General features: G+C 42.9%; 1 long non-coding RNA gene and 12 other non-coding genes across 13 annotated transcripts; all 13 read right to left on the reverse strand.

Moving 5' to 3' along the window:
- Nucleotides 1-1,724: 1,724 nt before the first annotated feature.
- On the reverse strand, nt 1,725-1,806 carry trnal-uag (transfer RNA leucine (anticodon UAG)). Its single transcript has one exon. It is a non-coding gene; the product is annotated as a tRNA-Leu (tRNA).
- Nucleotides 1,807-2,009: 203 nt separating this feature from the next.
- On the reverse strand, nt 2,010-2,091 carry trnal-aag (transfer RNA leucine (anticodon AAG)). The gene has a single exon. It is a non-coding gene; the product is annotated as a tRNA-Leu (tRNA).
- Nucleotides 2,092-3,864: 1,773 nt separating this feature from the next.
- trnal-uag (transfer RNA leucine (anticodon UAG)) lies at nt 3,865-3,946 on the reverse strand. Its single transcript has one exon. It is a non-coding gene; the product is annotated as a tRNA-Leu (tRNA).
- Nucleotides 3,947-4,149: 203 nt separating this feature from the next.
- trnal-aag (transfer RNA leucine (anticodon AAG)) lies at nt 4,150-4,231 on the reverse strand. Its single transcript has one exon. It is a non-coding gene; the product is annotated as a tRNA-Leu (tRNA).
- A 561-nt stretch (nt 4,232-4,792) lies between these two features.
- Nucleotides 4,793-4,874, reverse strand: trnal-uag (transfer RNA leucine (anticodon UAG)). The gene has a single exon. It is a non-coding gene; the product is annotated as a tRNA-Leu (tRNA).
- A 203-nt stretch (nt 4,875-5,077) lies between these two features.
- On the reverse strand, nt 5,078-5,159 carry trnal-aag (transfer RNA leucine (anticodon AAG)). The gene has a single exon. It is a non-coding gene; the product is annotated as a tRNA-Leu (tRNA).
- Nucleotides 5,160-12,048: 6,889 nt separating this feature from the next.
- On the reverse strand, nt 12,049-12,130 carry trnal-uag (transfer RNA leucine (anticodon UAG)). The gene has a single exon. It is a non-coding gene; the product is annotated as a tRNA-Leu (tRNA).
- A 203-nt stretch (nt 12,131-12,333) lies between these two features.
- On the reverse strand, nt 12,334-12,415 carry trnal-aag (transfer RNA leucine (anticodon AAG)). The gene has a single exon. It is a non-coding gene; the product is annotated as a tRNA-Leu (tRNA).
- Nucleotides 12,416-15,183: 2,768 nt separating this feature from the next.
- Nucleotides 15,184-15,795, reverse strand: LOC143713262 (uncharacterized). Its single transcript, XR_013195095.1, has 3 exons — nt 15,717-15,795; nt 15,510-15,572; nt 15,184-15,393 (listed from the first exon to the last, which is right to left on the reverse strand). It is a non-coding gene; the product is annotated as an uncharacterized LOC143713262 (long non-coding RNA).
- Nucleotides 15,796-16,487: 692 nt separating this feature from the next.
- trnal-uag (transfer RNA leucine (anticodon UAG)) lies at nt 16,488-16,569 on the reverse strand. The gene has a single exon. It is a non-coding gene; the product is annotated as a tRNA-Leu (tRNA).
- A 208-nt stretch (nt 16,570-16,777) lies between these two features.
- trnal-aag (transfer RNA leucine (anticodon AAG)) lies at nt 16,778-16,859 on the reverse strand. The gene has a single exon. It is a non-coding gene; the product is annotated as a tRNA-Leu (tRNA).
- A 785-nt stretch (nt 16,860-17,644) lies between these two features.
- Nucleotides 17,645-17,726, reverse strand: trnal-uag (transfer RNA leucine (anticodon UAG)). Its single transcript has one exon. It is a non-coding gene; the product is annotated as a tRNA-Leu (tRNA).
- A 538-nt stretch (nt 17,727-18,264) lies between these two features.
- Nucleotides 18,265-18,346, reverse strand: trnal-aag (transfer RNA leucine (anticodon AAG)). The gene has a single exon. It is a non-coding gene; the product is annotated as a tRNA-Leu (tRNA).
- Nucleotides 18,347-18,681: the final 335 nt, after the last annotated feature.

The following is an 18,681-nucleotide window of genomic DNA, read 5'->3' on the forward strand; positions in this document are numbered from 1 at the left end:
CTTCACATCGGTCACTATCTTTTTAATTTATTTAATTTATAATTTATAATTTACCTTTGCAGTTTATATAAACCACACATATCACATATTTCAACAGGGTATCTTGCTTTATTATTATTCATTATGAATTTCTTAAATAAACAAACTTCAACAACATAAGGGCAGACCCTTTGAGCGCTGCTGATGACGCTGTGAAATGACGCTCGAGTGATCAAGTATTCCAATGTATAAAAAAAGCTTTCATTTCGATTCCTCCGTCCTCATTTTCTTTCCTTGCGTCCTTCCCTCACAACCTACAGGGGAGGAGATGAGGAGCTAGGAAAGGAAGCGAGGAAAGGAAACGAGGATGCATAAATAAGAAATGAGAAGCACCCTGAGTGTGTCGGATGTGCATCAGTGCAATTGTATCCGCATGTCATTGGACATGATCCGACGTCTTAAAGTGACAGTGGCAATAAACCTAATGCGGTCCGTGTCCTTAATTTTGATCAAGCAACAAAAGAAAAAGAGAAAAGCATTCACTGTTTGTTAATAGCTTTAATAAGGATTAATTATATTTAATTCATACAAATAAATATGTCTGCTTGAAAGAATAAAGAATGATGTGTAAGTAGTTATAAGGAATGAATATATCATTCATTGTAAAGAAGACTGTGTTGTACTTTAGGAAAAGTGGTTTTATTTCATTTTAAGATATTTTTTAAGTAACAGCAGTTAAATCTGTATCTGTATTGCATGTTCAAACTTAAAAATCATTCATATTAATAGGTTAATAGATGTTTTCTCCGGGAGTATATGGGTTTGGAAATTTTAGAGAAATTCTAAATTAATGCATTACAATTGAACTAAACCCATTATATTTTAGGCGACTAAATCTACTGTAGATTTAGTCGACTAAAATGTTATTGTATTTCGTCGACTAAAACTAGACTAAAACTAAAACAATTCAGATGACTAAAATATGACTAAAACTAAATGGCATTTTAGTCAAAAGACTAAGACTAAAACTAAATCAAAATTTGCTGACAAAATTAACACTGCACTCTTGGAGGCCCCCCTCCCTGCAGATTGCAATTTCATCTCTAATCAAACACAACTGAATTACCTAATCAAAGCCTAATCGAATTACCTAATCAAAGCTCGGCCACGCTACCTTGTGAGAATGCCTTCCGTGGGCCATTTTCGCCAATTTTTTCTTTTTGTGTCTCACTTCTCCATAGTTAAATCAGTTGAAATTCTTCATGCCTTGAAGGAGCTCCTCGACAATGTCAAATGCCGACAAATGCCTACTAAGTAGAGGGGGGACGCAGTTACACTCTTGGAGGCCCCCCTCCCTGCAGATTAAAATTCCATCTCTAATCAAACACAACTGAATTACCTGATCAAAGCCTTTGGGCCATACTCCAAAATGGCAGCCAGATGTGTCGCAGTTAAACTCAAAATCAAGAGGTAGCTGTCAGTTCACCAAAAACTCTCAATGAGTCAAATTTGCAAACTCCATTGACAAGGGGTGCCCAGTCCTGCCGATGGACTGTCCTGCACAAAGCAGGATTGGGGACCCCTGTGTGCTATACATTATTATTATATTTAAATTCATTTTGGAAGTGTCATTATAATAATTGCAAGTTATTGTTGTCTCTGATTCAAGAGGGTGCATATTTTCAGCTGCTTTTGCACCTTTTCAGAGGACACTTTAGGTGTCTGGCCCTCATTAAAAGCTCTGCTGGCAGCAGTGGGAATTGAACCCACGCCCCCGAAAAGACTGGAGCCTAAATCCAGCGCCTTAGACCCCTCGGTCACGCTACCCCGGCTTGGCCACTCTAGTGGGCCATTTTCTGGCCATTAAATTTCAGAAATAGAGAAATTGTTGGGTGTGGACCTTCATCGTCAGGCTCTGAAGCCCGCCGAGTTCGGCCAAGGAAAGCAAAAACGACTGAGTTTTGAAGAGACTGGGAGCAAGCAGTGTCACTTCTCCAGTCTTTTCACAAGTGCCTTCTAAAATGCAGACTTGGCAGCGGTGGGATTTGAACCCACGCCCCCGAAGAGATTGGAGCCTTAATCCAGCGCCTTAGACCGCTCGGCCACGCTACCTTGTGAGAATGCCTTCCGTGGGCCATTTTCGGCTATTTTTTCTTTTAGTGTCTCACTTTTCCATAGTTAAATCAGTTGAAATTCTTCATACCTTGAAGGAGCTCCTCGACAGGTGGAAAGGCCTAATAAGTAGAGGGGGGACACAGTTACAATCTTGGAGGCCCCCCTCCCTGAAGATTGCAATACCATCTTTAATCAAACACAACTGAATTACCTAATCAAAGCCTTTGGGCCATACTCCAAAATGGCAGCCAGATGTTTCGCAGTTCAACTCAAAATCAAGAGGTAGCTGTCAGTTCACCAAAAACTCTCAATGAGTCAAATTTGCAAACTCCATTGACAAGGGGTGCCCAGTCCTGCAGATCGACTGTCCTGCACAAAGCAGGATTGGGGACCCCTGTGTGCTATACATTATTATTAGGGGCCAAGCCACAAAGGGGCTGAGCCACCTATTGTATCTGTTAGTTAGGGGCCACGCTACCTTGTGAGAATGCCTTCCGTGGGCCATTTTCGCCAATTTTTTCTTTTAGTGTCTCACTTCTCCATAGTTAAATCAGTTGAAATTCTTCATGCCTTGAAGGAGCTCCTCGAAAGGTGGAAAGGCCTACTAAGTAGAGGGGGGATGCAGTTACACTCTTGGAGGCCCCCCTCCCTGCAGATTGCAATTCCATCTCTAATCAAACACAACTGAATTACCTAATCAAAGCCTAATCGAATTACCTAATCAAAGCTCGGCCACGCTACCTTGTGAGAATGCCTTCCGTGGGCCATTTTCGCCAATTTTTTCTTTTAGTGTCTCACTTCTCCATAGTTAAATCAGTTGAAATTCTTCATGCTTTGAAGGAGCTCCTCGACAGGTGGAAATGCCTACTAAGTAGAGGGGGGACGCAGTTACACTCTTGGAGGCCCCCCTCCCTGCAGATTGCAATTCCATCTCTAATCAAACACAACTGAATTACCTAATCAAAGCCTAATCGAATTACCTAATCAAAGCTCGGCCATGCTACCTTGTGAGAATGCCTTCCGTGGGCCATTTTCGCCAATTTTTTCTCCATAGTTAAATCAGTTGAAGTTCTTCATGCCTTGAAGGAGCTCCTCGACAGGTGGAAATGCCTACTAAGTAGAGGGGGGACGCAGTTACACTCTTGGAGGCCCCCCTCCCTGCAGATTGCAGTTCCATCTCTAATCAACACAACTGAATTACCTAATCAAAGCCTAATCGAATTACCTAATCAAAGCTCGGCCACGCTACATTGTGAGAATGCCTTCCGTGGGCCATTTTCGCCAATTTTTTCTTTTTGTGTCTCACTTCTCCATAGTTAAATCAGTTGAAATTCTTCATGCCTTGAAGGAGCTCCTCGACAGGTGGAAATGCCTACTAAGTAGAGGGGGGACGCAGTTACACTCTTGGAGGCCCCCCTCCCTGCAGATTGCAATTCCATCTCTAATCAAACACAACTGAATTACCTGATCAAAGCCTTTGGGACATACTCCAAAATGGCAGCCAGATGTGTCGCAGTTAAACTCAAAATCAAGAGGTAGGTGTCAGTTCACCAAAAACTCTCAGTCCTGCCGATCGACTGTCCTGCACAGAGCAGGATTGGGCACCCCTGTGTGCTATACATTATTATTATATTTAAATTCATTTTGGAAGTGTCATTATAATAATTGCAAGTTATTGTTGTCTCTGATTTTAGAGGGTGCATATTTTCAGCTGCTTTTGCACCTTTTCAGAACACACTTTAGGTGTCTGGCCCTCATTAAAACCTCTACTGGCAGCAGTGGGTTTTGAACCCACGCCCCCAAAGAGACTGGAGCCTAAATCCAGCGCCTTAGACCCCGCGGCCATGCCACCCCTGCTTGGTTACTCTAGTGGGCCATTTTCTGGCCATTAAATTTCAGAAATAGAGAAATTGTTGGGTGTGGACCTTCATCGTCAGGCTCTGAAGCCCGCCGAGTTCGGCCAAGGAAAGCAAAAACGGCTGAGTTTTGAAGAGACTGGGAGCAAGCAGTGTCACTTCTCCAGTCTTTTCACAATTGCCTTCTAAAATGAACACTTGGCAGCGGTGGGATTTGAACTCACGTCCCCGAAGAGACTGGAGCCTTAATCCAGCGCCTTAGAGCGCTCGGCCACGCTACCTTGTGAGAATGCCTTCTGTGGGCCATTTTCGCCAATTTTTTCTTTTAGTGTCTCACTTCTCCATAGTTAAATCAGTTGAAATTCTTCATGCTTTGAAGGAGCTCCTCGACAGGTGGAAAGGCCTTACTAAGTAGAGGGGGGATGCAGTTACACTCTTGGAGGCCCCCCTCCCTGCAGATTGCAATTCCATCTCTAATCAAACACAACTGAATTACCTAATCAAAGCATTTGGGCCATACTCCAAAATGGCAGCCAGATGTGTCGCAGTTAAACTCAAAATCAAGAGGTAGCTGTCAGTTCACCAAAAACTCTCAATGAGTCAAATTTGCAAACTCCATTGACAAGGGGTGCCCAGTCCTGCCGATGGACTGTCCTGCACAAAGCAGGATTGGGGACCCCTGTGTGCTATACATTATTATTATATTTAAATTCATTTTGGAAGTGTCATTATAATAATTGCAAGTTATTGTTGTCTCTGATTCAAGAGGGTGCATATTTTCAGCTGCTTTTGCACCTTTTCAGAGGACACTTTAGGTGTCTGGCCCTCATTAAAAGCTCTGCTGGCAGCAGTGGGAATTGAACCCACGCCCCCGAAAAGACTGGAGCCTAAATCCAGCGCCTTAGACCCCTCGGTCACGCTACCCCGGCTTGGCCACTCTAGTGGGCCATTTTCTGGCCATTAAATTTCAGAAATAGAGAAATTGTTGGGTGTGGACCTTCATCGTCAGGCTCTGAAGCCCGCCGAGTTCGGCCAAGGAAAGCAAAAACGGCTGAGTTTTGAAGAGACTGGGAGCAAGCAGTGTCACTTCTCCAGTCTTTTCACAAGTGCCTTCTAAAATGCAGACTTGGCAGCGGTGGGATTTGAACCCACGCCCCCGAAGAGACTGGAGCCTTAATCCAGCGCCTTAGACCGCTCGGCCACGCTACCTTGTGAGAATGCCTTCCGTGGGCCATTTTCGGCTATTTTTTCTTTTAGTGTCTCACTTTTCCATAGTTAAATCAGTTGAAATTCTTCATACCTTGAAGGAGCTCCTCGACAGGTGGAAAGGCCTAATAAGTAGAGGGGGGACACAGTTACAATCTTGGAGGCCCCCCTCCCTGAAGATTGCAATACCATCTTTAATCAAACACAACTGAATTACCTAATCAAAGCCTTTGGGCCATACTCCAAAATGGCAGCCAGATGTTTCGCAGTTCAACTCAAAATCAAGAGGTAGCTGTCAGTTCACCAAAAACTCTCAATGAGTCAAATTTGCAAACTCCATTGACAAGGGGTGCCCAGTCCTGCAGATCGACTGTCCTGCACAAAGCAGGATTGGGGACCCCTGTGTGCTATACATTATTATTAGGGGCCAAGCCACAAAGGGGCTGAGCCACCTATTGTATCTGTTAGTTAGGGGCCAAGCCCCGAAGGGCCTGAGCCACCTATTGTATCTGTTAGTTAGGGGCCAAGCCCGAAGGGCAAGGCACCTATTGTATCTGTTAGTTTTCTTATTATTTATTATTATTAGGGGCCAAGCCCGAAGGGCAAGGCACCTATTGTATCTGTTAGTTTTCTTCTTCTTATTATTATTATTATTATTATTATTATTCCGCAAATGGAAGTCTATGGCAGCCCTATGAACCGTAAGTAGGAAAATGATGAAATTTGGCATCGTTATAGAGATGATCATGAAGAGTAATTGAGCCAAATTTTGAGTCTCTAGAACCAACTCTATAGCGCCACCACCAGTTCAAAAATGCAACATTGAAATGGTTATAACTTTTGAACGCTTTGATCTAGAGACATGAAACTTAGTCCACCTGATTCCACTCATCATGCTGATCACAACCAATACTGTACATTAAGACCCCGCCCATTACAGTAGTGGCCATTTTGAAAAGTAGAGTATTCAGTTTTTTCGCTACTCCTCCTTCAAATTTTGTCCAATTTTCTCCAAACGTGTGCTCAAATGATCTTCGGACTGAGCCGCATAAAGGTACTGTTCCCGATTTTTTTTTTTTACTGGGAAAAAAAAGTTATGGTGTCGCAAACTTAACGAGGTCCACCCAAAATTGGCTAAGAGGCTGTATCTCGGCCAAAATTTGATCAATCGAAACGAAAATTGGTACATTTCATCGGAAGCATGTTCTGAGGTTTCATGCCAAAGTTGGGAATAGCGCCACCTATGGGTCATGAGATATGAAAAATAGCTATTTTGGCCAATAACTTTTGAACAGTTTGTCAGAAAATCATAAATGTGGTATCTATGGATTTCTTGTGTCATGTCGATTCTGTGGATATCAATTTTGCCAGGATTGGATGTACCACGTGTCCGCCATTTAGAATTTTGTCATAAATTGCAATATCTTTTAAATTATTTGACATATTAGCAAAGAATTTGGTAAGGATGATCGACAAAATGTCCTGAAGGGACATGAAAATTTTGAACACAGCGCCACCTAGTGTTCCTGAGATATACGTTTTTTTTGCAAAAACGCTTATAACTTTTGAAAACATTGTTCAAATTTTGATTACGTTATGTCATTATGTTACTTGGTTTATGCCGATTCAGACAATATCTCATTTGTCATTTTCCAACAATGTGACTTTCCGCCATATTGGAGCAAATGATACCTCTCACAAGCCAACTTAATAAATCATGTATCCAAACAACCCAGACCGCCTTCTGCATCTTTGCAAAAACACAACTTCCCAGTGGTGCAATGAGATGAGTGATATGCTTCTGACACAGAGATAGTGGGTTCGAGCCCCATATTATACAACTTCAGATGATTGTGGAGTTTTATGTAATTTGGAGCCAATTGCTGCAGTTCTACCTTCAACAACTTAAGTCTCTGTAAAATTAAGCAAACCACAGTGTATGAGTATAAAGCAAATGCTCAGTAAAGCAAGAGGCTATAACTTTGAAGATTGTTTAATCAAATCCAATGTGTAGCAATCGTTAAAACATGTGAATTGTGCAATGTTCAAAAGATTCCTAGTAAAATAATAGATTAAAAAGTTGGCCGAGATAACGTTTAAGTTGGCTTGTGAAAGTTTGGACCTGAAAGTTTGAAGAAGGTTGAAGTAGTTTGAAGTTTAAAGTAGTTTTCAGGATTGTAATTCCATTGAAATGGTGGTAGTGTTTTTTTTTTTTTTTTTTTTTTTTAATGAATGGCAAATATTGATTTAAGTCATGTTTTCTAAAGCTATTGAAATTAGGTTAATTTTGTCCATTATGTTCTGAAATGCTACTGATTTATTTATATTTATGGCAAAGCTTTGTTAAATGTTGTTTCATGTCGTTTTTTTCTTCAATTTTATTAAAGCAAATGTGTCAATTCTTGGAATATGTGACCTTTATTGCATGGGCTTATCTTACATTTGGAAAGTTGCGTGCATTCTTCTAGCCATTCTTAACTAGGCACTAAGTTTAGTTTCACAAACCATACTGGGAAAAGCAAGTAGTGTAACCATAAGTGTCATTGTAAATAACTAAAGAAACGGTTAGTATTCTTTTCTATATAGATTTAAATATGCAACAATAGTGCTTTAAAATCACTTCTTAAAAGGCCCACTCTAATTTGCTTACTTTATCCAATGTGCTCAAAGGTATTTAAACTAAAAATAACTTATTTTTAATTCACATTTTTATCACCTCTCACAATATTGTTTCTAGGCAGCATTAAAAAAACATAATTGTACAAGACATTATCAAAGGTGACTGTCAAAGTAATGTACTTATAGCAAAAATATAGGTTACAGTTGCATATGGCAGTTAACCCATGTAATTCCAATTTCTTTTCCCTGAGATAACATGTATGAATTTATAAGGATATTAAACAATCTTTATCAATTACGTCAAAAAAATATATCAAAGTCCATACAAAAAACTTGATTATTCGTCAGGTCACAATTGTGACCATTAGCAGAACAAAGAGAGGCTAGTTATATGGTGTTAATGGATTTATAAACTGACAAACTTCTACAGTTTAAAGACCAGGTTCAATAATTGTTTTAAGCTTTAGTTAATAGTGTTGTATTACATTAAAGGCACACTATGCAAAATTTCCATTTGTGAAACAGTGACCCCAGGAGTCGCTGTGGAGTACTTGTATTTTTTCTGAGCATTAACTTCCACAGATTAATTGTTCACCACGAGACAAGTTATATGTGCTAACAAAGTTAATAGGGTCAATTTTGATTTCATGTCAACTTTAAAACAGAGTTGGCATCATCTCTTCACAGAAGTTAGCATCATCTGAAATCCTCATACAAGGCTGGATCCAAATTGGAGATGACATAATATCTAATATGCCCATGACAATTTAGAAACTGAAAACGTGCCCAGACCGCATGAGGTACTGTGGCAGGAAAAGATGCAGAAGTTGCATCTGTTCCAGGCATTGTGCCTAAGAATGGTCTCATCTGAAGCTGTCACATACAACGTGCAGTGCTTTTATGTACAATTCAGAGTTCTACGCTCTTCATTTTCTTCAAAATTCTTAATTTTGACTTGATTCTCTCTTGAAACTATTGAATTTTGTAGATGCGTGTCTGCCAAGTGGCACATCAAGATGAGTGACAGACACCTGGCCAAAAGAATTTCAATCAATCAGTTGAAATTCTTCATGCCTTGAAGGAGCTCCTCGACTGGTGGAAATGCCTACTAAGTAGAGGGGGGATGCAGTTACACTCTTGGAGGCCCCCCTCCCTGCAGATTGCAATTCCATCTCTAATCAAACACAACTGAATTACCTAATCAAAGCCTTTGGGCCATACTCCAAAATGGCAGCCAGATGTGTCGCAGTTAAACTCAAAATCAAGAGGTAGCTGTCAGTTCACCAAAAACTCTCAATGAGTCAAATTTGCAAACTCCATTGACAAGGGGTGCCCAGTCCTGCCGATCGACTGTCCTGCACAGAGCAGGATTGGGGACCCCTGTGTGCTATACATTATTATTATATTTAAATTCATTTTGGAAGTGTCATTATAATAATTGTAAGTTATTGTTGTCTCTGATTCAAGAGGGTGCATATTTTCAGCTGCTTTTGCACCTTTTCAGAGGACACTTTAGGTGTCTGGCCCTCATTAAAACCTGTGCTGGCAGCGGTGGGATTCAAACCCACGCCCCCAAAGAGACTCAGGCCTACATCCAGCGCCTTAGACCCCTCGGCCACGCTACCCCGGCTGGGCTACTCTAGTGGGCCATTTTCTCGCCATTAAATTTCAGAAATAGAGAAATTGTTGGGTGTGGACCTTCATCGTCAGGCTCTGAGGCCCGACGAGGTCGGCCAAGGAAAGCAAAAACGGATGCAGTTACACTCTTGGAGGCCCCCCTCCCTGCAGATTGCAATTCCATCTCTAATCAAACACAACTGAATTACCTAATCAAAGCCTTTGGGCCATACTCCAAAATGGCAGCCAGATGTGGAGGCCATAGGGAGACGGAAAGTCGTAGGACCCCGAAACTCGGCGAGTGCCGTCGTCTCCCGTCCCCGAGTGGGGCCCCCGAGTTTGAGGGCCCTATCCGCTTTCTAAGCATTTCCTAACCCCCGTTTGCGATGAGTCCATTGATTGTGGATGGTGACTGGACAAAATTTTTTGTGATGTCCCACTGGCTCCTACAGACACCAAAATTGTATCTCGTTTAGAGGGGGACGAGACCTTTACTTTGAGACCACCCACGGCCCCGTGGGCCCCCGGGGGCCAGAGATGTAGATGAAAATACACATTTATCTAAGCAAAAACTGGACGGATCCGGCCGTGGAACCGTCTAGTTGAGCTGAAAAGAATGATAAAAAAATTATGAATTTTGGCCGTGTTTTCGCGGAGATATTAGCCGAAAACCATCGGGCACACTTCAAAATGGCGCTCGCTGATGACGTCACGATCTCGGGAACCCGAAACTCGGCGAGTGCCGTCGTCTCCCGTCCCCGAGTGGGGCCCCCGAGTTTGAGGGCCCTAGCCGCTTTCTAAGCGTTTCCTAACCCCCGTTTGCGATGAGTCCATTGATTGTGGATGGTGACTGGACAAAATTACAACGTATTAATTTTTTGTGATGTCCCACTGGCTCCTACAGACACCAAAATTGTATCTCGTTTAGAGGGGGACGAGACCTTTACTTTGAGACCACCCACGGCCCCGTGGGCCCCCGGGGGCCAGAGATGTAGATGAAAATACACATTTATCTAAGCAAAAACTGGACGGATCCGGCCGTGGAACCGTCTAGTTGAGCTGAAAAGAATGATAAAAAAATTATGAATTTTGGCCGTGTTTTCGCGGAGATATTAGCCGAAAACCATCGGGCACACTTCAAAATGGCGCTCGCTGATGACGTCACGATCTCGGGAACAAAATCGCTCATATCTCGGGAACGCGAAGACCCAGAGAGCTCAAATTCGGGTGATGAGGTCCCACGGGGGCCCTTACTCGAACCAGGGCGGTGGCGCGCCGCGGGGACGCCCCCTAGCGGATCGCCGTTCGCTGGGGCCCCCGACTTAATGGGTTCGTGGACGGTGGAATTATGGGATGGGACTTGGTGCTACGGACTCTGGGGGGCCCCCTGAGTGCAGTAAAATAGTTTTTATCAAGAAAAAAACTTTTCAAAAAATGACTATCACAGAAACTGTCAGATCCCACGTAGCATTTGTTCCATTGTAAAAAATAGTGGTTTCGCGGTCAGTGGAATTATGGGATGGGACTTGGTGCTACGGACTCAGGGGAGGCCCCTGAGTGCAGTAAAATGGTTTTCATCATGACAGCAACTTTAATTCAAATGTCTATCAGAGAAACTGTCCCAATCCCCATTCAATCGATGGCAGGTGGGATTGTGTCCGATCGCAGCTTATTGAATGAAGAGCGGGTTAGCATTTTACAAAAATAGTGGGTTATTGGACAAAAAGTGGCTTCGTGGACACGTGGTTTTTAAGCTGAGCTTTCGAGATATTTTGATGAAAACCATTTTACTGCACTCAGTGGGCCCCCCTGAGTCCGTGGCACCAAGAGCCACCCCAAAATTCCACCGTCCACGAACCCACTATTTTTTTCCATTGAAAAAATGCTACGTGGGATATCCATAGCTCTGGTCAGGAAGGGTCTAGAGCCTCCATTTTTGCCCTCAAGTTTAATTCTCTTCATCCTCTATCAGAATCCAGAGTTTCGAGAAGATCGGAGAAACCTTTTTTTCCGACCCGAAAAAACCCCTGTCGGTCACGGGACTTTTGGTAAATATAGTGGGTTATTGGACAAATAGTAGGTTCGTGGGGGGGGGGGGGGGGGGGGGTCTGGTCACTCTAGTGGCCAATCGGACAAATAGTGGGTTAGTGGGACGGGGCACGTGTGGCACCCCACCAAGGACGAAGGCAGAACTGCTTAGGGTGGCCTCGGGCTTCGGGGCACTCCCGTCGGGCCCCTGAGGGGTTCGGGGCACCCCGACCCCGCCCGCGTGGGTCGGGCGCCCGGGGAGGGTCGGCCCGCGGCGTCGGCCGACCCCCCAAAAATTTCGGGGGGTCGGCGCGCTCGTCCGCCAACCCACGTCCGAGCCCCATCGGCCCAAGGACTGAATGGACGCTTTTTATTTTTATGGACTACCTAGAGGTAGCTGTCAGTTCACCAAAAACTCTCAGTCCTGCCGATCGACTGTCCTGCACAGAGCAGGATTGGGCACCCCTGTGTGATATACATTATTATTATATTTAAATTCATTTTGGAAGTGTCATTATAATAATTGCAAGTTATTGTTGTCTCTGATTTTAGAGGGTGCATATTTTCAGCTGCTTTTGCACCTTTTCAGAGCACACTTTAGGTGTCTGGCCCTCATTAAAACCTCTGCTGGCAGCAGTGGGATTTGAACCCACGCCCCCGAAGAGACTGGAGCCTAAATCAAGCGCCTTAGACCCCTCGGCCATGCTACCCCGGCGTGGTTACTCTAGTGGGCCATTTTCTGCCCATTAAATTTCAGAAATAGAGAAATTGTTGGGTGTGGACCTTCATCGTCAGGCTCTGAAGCCCGCCGAGTTCGGCCAAGGAAAGCAAAAACGGCTGAGTTTTGAAGAGACTGGGAGCAAGCAGTGTCACTTCTCCAGTCTTTTCACAATTGCCTTCTAAAATGAACACTTGGCAGCGGTGGGATTTGAACTCACGTCCCCGAAGAGACTGGAGCCTTAATCCAGCGCCTTAGAGCGCTCGGCCACGCTACCTTGTGAGAATGCCTTCTGTGGGCCATTTTCGCCAATTTTTTCTTTTAGTGTCTCATTTCTCCATAGTTAAATCAGTTGAAATTCTTCATGCTTTGAAGGAGCTCCTCGACAGGTGGAAAGGCCTACTAAGTAGAGGGGGGATGCAGTTACACTCTTGGAGGCCCCCCTCCATGCAGATTGCAATTCCATCTCTAATCAAACACAACTGAATTACCTAATCAAAGCATTTGGGCCATACTCCAAAATGGCAGCCAGATGTGTCGCAGTTAAACTCAAAATCAAGAGGTAGCTGTCAGTTCACCAAAAACTCTCAGTCCTGCCGATCGACTGTCCTGCTATACATTATTATTATATTTAAATTCATTTTGGAAGTGTCATTATAATAATTGCAAGTTATTGTTGTCTCTGATTCAAGAGGGTGCATATTTTCAGCTGCTTTTGCACCTTTTCAGAGCACACTTTAGGTGTCTGGCCCTCATTAAAACCTCTGCTGGCAGCAGTGGGATTCGGACCCACGCCCCCGAAGAGACTGGAGCCTGGAGCCTAAATCCAGCGCCTTAGACCCCTCGGCAACGCTACCCCGGCTTGGCTACTCCAAAATGGCAGCCAGATGTGTCGCAGTTAAACTCAAAATCAAGAGGTAGCTGTCAGTTCACCAACAACTCTCAGTCCTGCTGATCCACTGTCCTGCACAGAGCAGGATTGGGCACCCCTGTGTGCTATACATTATTATTATATTTAAATTCATTTTGGAAGTGTCATTATAATAATTGCAAGTTATTGTTGTCTCTGATTGAAGAGGATGCATATTTTCAGCTGCTTTTGCACCTTTTCAGAGCACACTTTAGGTGTCTGTGCCCGGTTGCATAAAGCACCTTAAGTGTAATTTTCCCTTAAGTTCGCCCTTATGTTTCCCTTAAACTTAAGGGTGTTGCAGAAAATGCCCTTATATGGTACTTAAGGGTTTCTTTAAGTGAAACGTCATAAACACTTAGAATTTCCCTTAAATGCTGTTTTTTCACTTAAGGAATCCCTTAAAAACCGTTAAGTGTTGCATAAAGCCCCTTAACTGTCATTTTCCTAAGTACAGTTTAAGGTTAGGAAAACTTTACCTTAAGAGTAACGCGGACAAAAAAAAGACGACATGGCTGAATTTATGGAACCAATTGAAGATAATTATGTGCCAAGGAGAATTTTTAGGGATAGGGAGAACCCTTTGGATCATCTTAGCGATGAAAAACTGCTTCGAGAATATCGATTTAATCGCCGCGGAATCTATGAAATTGCTGACAAACTGGAAGGCGACCTTGGCCATGTTACCCAGCGCAACCACTCACTACCCTCTGTGCTTCAGTTACTTATAGCAATTCGGTTCTTTGCAACTGGGAGTTTCCAGTCTGTAGTGGGAGATGTTTTCCACGTTCATAAGTCGTCCGTCAGTAGAGTTATTCACCGGGTTGCAGGGGCCCTTTGCCGTCATTTAAGCCAAACCGTGACGTTTCCATCTGGTGTTGAACTTGATGTCATTCAAACCTCTTTTTTTCGGAAAGCGGGGTTTCCTCGAATAAGTGGTGTAATTGACGGCACACATGTCAGAATTCAAGCGTCCCGCACGCACGAAGATCAGTATGTGAACAGGAAAAATTACCATTCTGTTAATGTGCAGTTAGTGTGTGACCATCTGTGCAGAATAATAAATGTCGTTGCATCGTGGCCAGGGAGTACACATGACTCTAGGATTTTGACAGAGAGTAAGATCGGGAGAGATTTTGAAGCTGGAATGCACGGTGGTTTTCTGCTCGGTGACAGTGGTTACCCCTGCCGACCATGGCTCATGACGCCCTTCATGAATTGCCTTAACGCTGCGCAGGCATGTATTTAATAATGTTACAGACAACTAAGATGTACAAATTATATCAACTTGATATTAAACTGACTTGAAAAAAAAATCCTCTTTACTAACTTTAAAAAAACATAAACTGAACGTAAAAACATAGGCCATATGTTGTCTAACTTATTGATATTTTTTTGTGTATTAAAATGTATTTTGACTTGTTGATAATTATGGTTATTCTTTGGTCCTGTAGGAAAGATACAACAGTGCGTTGACTCACACAAGGTCAATAGTTGAGAGGACGATCGGACAGCTTAAACGGAGATTTCACTGTCTCCACAGTGAACTGCGCGTTGAGCCTCCAAGGGCTTGCAAAATTATTGTCGCCTGCGTTGTTCTTTTTAACATGTCCAAGATGTATTCTGCCTTCGAAGAGGAAGATGAGCTCGAAGAAGAGGGTAATGAAGCAGAAGAGGCTCATGAAGCAAATCTTCTGCAGCAAGATTTCCAACAGGCTGGATTTGTTGTCAGAGATGCCATCGTAAATGCATTCTTTAATTAGCAGGCCTAGTATGACCAATAGTTGTAGGCTAATATTTAAATATATATATATATATATATATATATATATATATATTAGCAGCAGTAGTAATGTTATTAATAAAATGTATTATTAGCCTATTACAATAATTATTATTAATGTTAATGATACAATGTATATAGTAGGTTAGCAGTTGCAAGTTAATGTAATGATTTATAAATTATAATTTATAGGCTAGTGTTGTTTAGTATTAATATTTTATAAATATATTAGCTATATTGTATTTTGCTATTATTATTGGAATTTTGTTAATATATTTGTCCTTGTAATTACATAAATAAATACAAAACTTTTCAGATATGTCATAAAATGTATTTATAATAATATATTTATTCGTCAAGTGATGTTATTGTTATTTTCCCTTCACTTTGTAGTTGCAACAGTTTGTTGTTAAGAATTATGTTGTAAAGGTCTGGATTTTCCTTCTCCTTTTTAATTTTTTCGATCTCCAATTGCAGCTTTGTTTTTTGTAGCTGTAGGACGTCTCTCTGCAGTTCCAGCACTTCTTCTCTTGTAGAGGCTGGAGAGGGTAGTTGCGTCTTTCTGCAATTCACAAGTGTTTTGGAGGAATTATGAAATATAATATAATAAATAATATTGGGGCTGTTCTAAGTCAAATTAACAAAACTAAAATAATTGTTAACTAATAAATAACTCACTTTGTTGCCTGGTTTGGCGTACTGCTGGCGCTCTGTCGGTGTTGCTTTGATTGCTGGAAAGGTCTAACGCGTGAAACAAAGAAATACCAATCAAAATTTATATTTATATACAAATAAAAATATTTTATTACGCCTGTCGTGATTTTCATATCGTTTATCCCCATAGAGATACATTTTATTTAATTTAAGACAATAATGTTCTCTCACTCCGTGTTACATTCCTCTGGTTGAGTCACTTCACTCTCTAAGCCGCCAGGGATGCCAGCCAGGACAGGTGAGTCCGCCCAAAGGATGTCTTGGACCAGTTTAGTTGTCTCTGATAATTCTGTTGGCGGTGGTCCTCCACCTACAGTTTTGTTATCGTTAGCTCTCGGTGCGTGCGAAGAAAATAGAGAAAAAACGAAGAGCGTTTTTTTTCTTACCAGTTTTGTTGGACTCCCTCTTATGAATGCTTATTTCTTTTTTTGCCCCCACAGAGATGTTTTCATATTTTTTAATTACCTCTGAAACCGTCCTCTTTACTCCTAAATTCTGTGCATTAATTTTCTCGGTTATTTCCTCCCACTGTTTATTTTTTTTGCCAGCAGTTATGACGGGATTAAATTTGCTTCTTAAAATTCCTTTTCTTTTCCCATATTCATCTAGAAGAATACACTTCTCATCCTCAGTCCAGTTTGGCTTTCTTTTTTTGTTTTCCTTATCCATTTCTTTAGGCTATTCGTTGTTTTAAAGCTCCTAGGTTAATGTGTATAGGAGCGTATCTATGGCAACGATAGATTTTTATAACGGCAAACCTGGATCGCCGCCGTGAAACACTTAACGGTTTCCCTTACCTAAGAGAACTCATTAAGGGATTATATGCAACACCCTTAAATCATTCCCTTAGTTAAGGGGAAATCACGCCTTAAGTCCCACACTTAAGGGAAAAACTTAAGGTGCTTTATGCAACCGGGCACAGGCCCTCCTTAAAACCTCTGCTGGCAGCAGTGGGAATTGAACCCACGCCCCCGAAAAGACTGGAGCCTAAATCCAGCGCCTTAGACCCCTCGGTCACGCTACCCCGGCTTGGCCACTCTAGTGGGCCATTTTCTGGCCATTAAATTTCAGAAATAGAGAAATTGTTGGGTGTGGACCTTCATCGTCAGGCTCTGAAGTCCCACCCGCCGAGTTCGGCCAAGGAAAGCAAAAACGGCTGAGTTTTGAAGAGACTGGGAGCAAGCAGTGTCACTTCTCCAGTCTTTTCACAGGTGCCTTCTAAAATGCAGACTTGGCAGCGGTGGGATTTGAACCCACGCCCCCGAAGAGACTGGAGCCTTAATCCAGCGCCTTAGACCGCTCGGCCACGCTACCTTCTAAGAATGCTTTCCGTGGGCCATTTTCGCCAATTTTTTCTTTTAGTGTCTCACTTCTCCATAGTTAAATCAGTTGAAATTCTTCATGCCTTGAAGGAGCTCCTCGACAGGTGGAAATGCCTACTAAGTAGAGGGGGGACGCAGTTACACTCTTGGAGGCCCCCCTCCCTGCAGATTGCAATTCCATCTCTAATCAAACACAACTGAATTACCTAATCAAAGCCTAATCGAATTACCTAATCAAAGCTCGGCCACGCTACCTTGTGAGAATGCCTTCCGTGGGCCATTTTCGCCAATTTTTTCTTTTTGTGTCTCACTTCTCCATAGTTAAATCAGTTAAAGTTCTTCATGCCTTGAAGGAGCTCCTCGACAGGTGGAAATGCCTACTACGTACAGGGGGGATGCAGTTACACTCTTGGAGGCAACCCTCCCTGCTGATTGCAATTCCATCTCTAATCAAACACAACTGAATTACCTAATAAAAGCATTTTGGGCCATACTCCAAAATGGCAGCCAGATGTGTCTCAGTTAAACTCAAAATCAAGAGGTAGCTGTCAGTTCACCAAAAACTCTCAGTCCTGCCGATCGACTGTCCTGCACAGAGCAGGATTGGACACCCTTGTGTGCTATACATTATTATTATATTCAAAATTAATTTTTGAAGTGTCATTATAATAATTGCAAGTTATTGTTGTCTCTGATTTTAGAGGGTGCATATTTTCAGCTGCGTTTGCACCTTTTCAGAGCACACTTTAGGTGTCTGGCCCTCATTAAAACCTCTGCTGGCAGCGGTGGGATTCGAACCCACGCCCCCGAAGAAACTGGAGCCTAAATCCAGCGCCTTAGACCCCTCGGCCACGCTACCTTGTGAGAATGCCTTCCGTGGGCCATTTTCGCCAATTTTTTCTTTTAGTGTCTCACTTCTCCATAGTTAAATCAGTTGAAATTCTTCATGCCTTGAAGGAGCTCCTCGAAAGGTGGAAAGGCCTACTAAGTAGAGAGGGGATGCAGTTACACTCTTGGAGGCATCCATCCCTGCTGATTGCAATTCCATCTCTAATCAAACACAACTGAATTACCTAATCAAAGCATTTGGGCCATACTCCAAAACGGCAGCCAGATGTGTCGCAGACTTGAACCCACGCCCCCGAAGAGACTGGAGCCTAAATCCAGCGCCTTAGACCCCTCGGCCATGCTACCCCGGCTTGGTTACTCTAGTGGGCCATTTTCTGCCCATTAAATTTCAGAAATAGAGAAATTGTTGGGTGTGGACCTTCATCGTCAGGCTCTGAAGCCCGCCGAGTTCGGCCAAGGAAAACAAAAACGGCTGAGTTTTGAAGAGACTGGGAGCAAGCAGTGTCACTTCTCCAGTCTTTTCACAGGTGCCTTCTAAAATGCAGACTTGGCAGCGGTGGGATTTGAACCCACGCCCCCGAAGAGACTGGAGCCTTAATCCAGCGCCTTAGACCGCTCGGCCACGCTACCTTGTAAGAATGCTTTCCGTGGGCCATTTTCGCCAATTTTTTCTTTTAGTGTCTCACTTCTCCATAGTTAAATCAGTTGAAATTCTTCATGCTTTGAAGGAGCTCCTTGACAGGTGGAAATGCCTACTAAGTAGAGGGGGGACGCAGTTACACTCTTGGAGGCCCCCCTCCCTGCTTTTTATTTTTATGGACTACCTAGAGGTAGCTGTCAGTTCACCAAGAACTCTCAGTCCTGCCGATCGACTGTCCTGCACAGAGCAGGATTGGGCACCCCTGTGTGCTATACATTATTATTATATTTAAATTAATTTTGTTTTTTGAAATTCATTTTTGTTT

This window comes from Siphateles boraxobius, unplaced genomic scaffold (assembly GCF_051911475.1).
Source record: "Siphateles boraxobius isolate OS27281-9 unplaced genomic scaffold, OSU_SipBor_1 12, whole genome shotgun sequence".
Taxonomy (NCBI): Eukaryota; Metazoa; Chordata; class Actinopteri; order Cypriniformes; family Leuciscidae; genus Siphateles; species Siphateles boraxobius.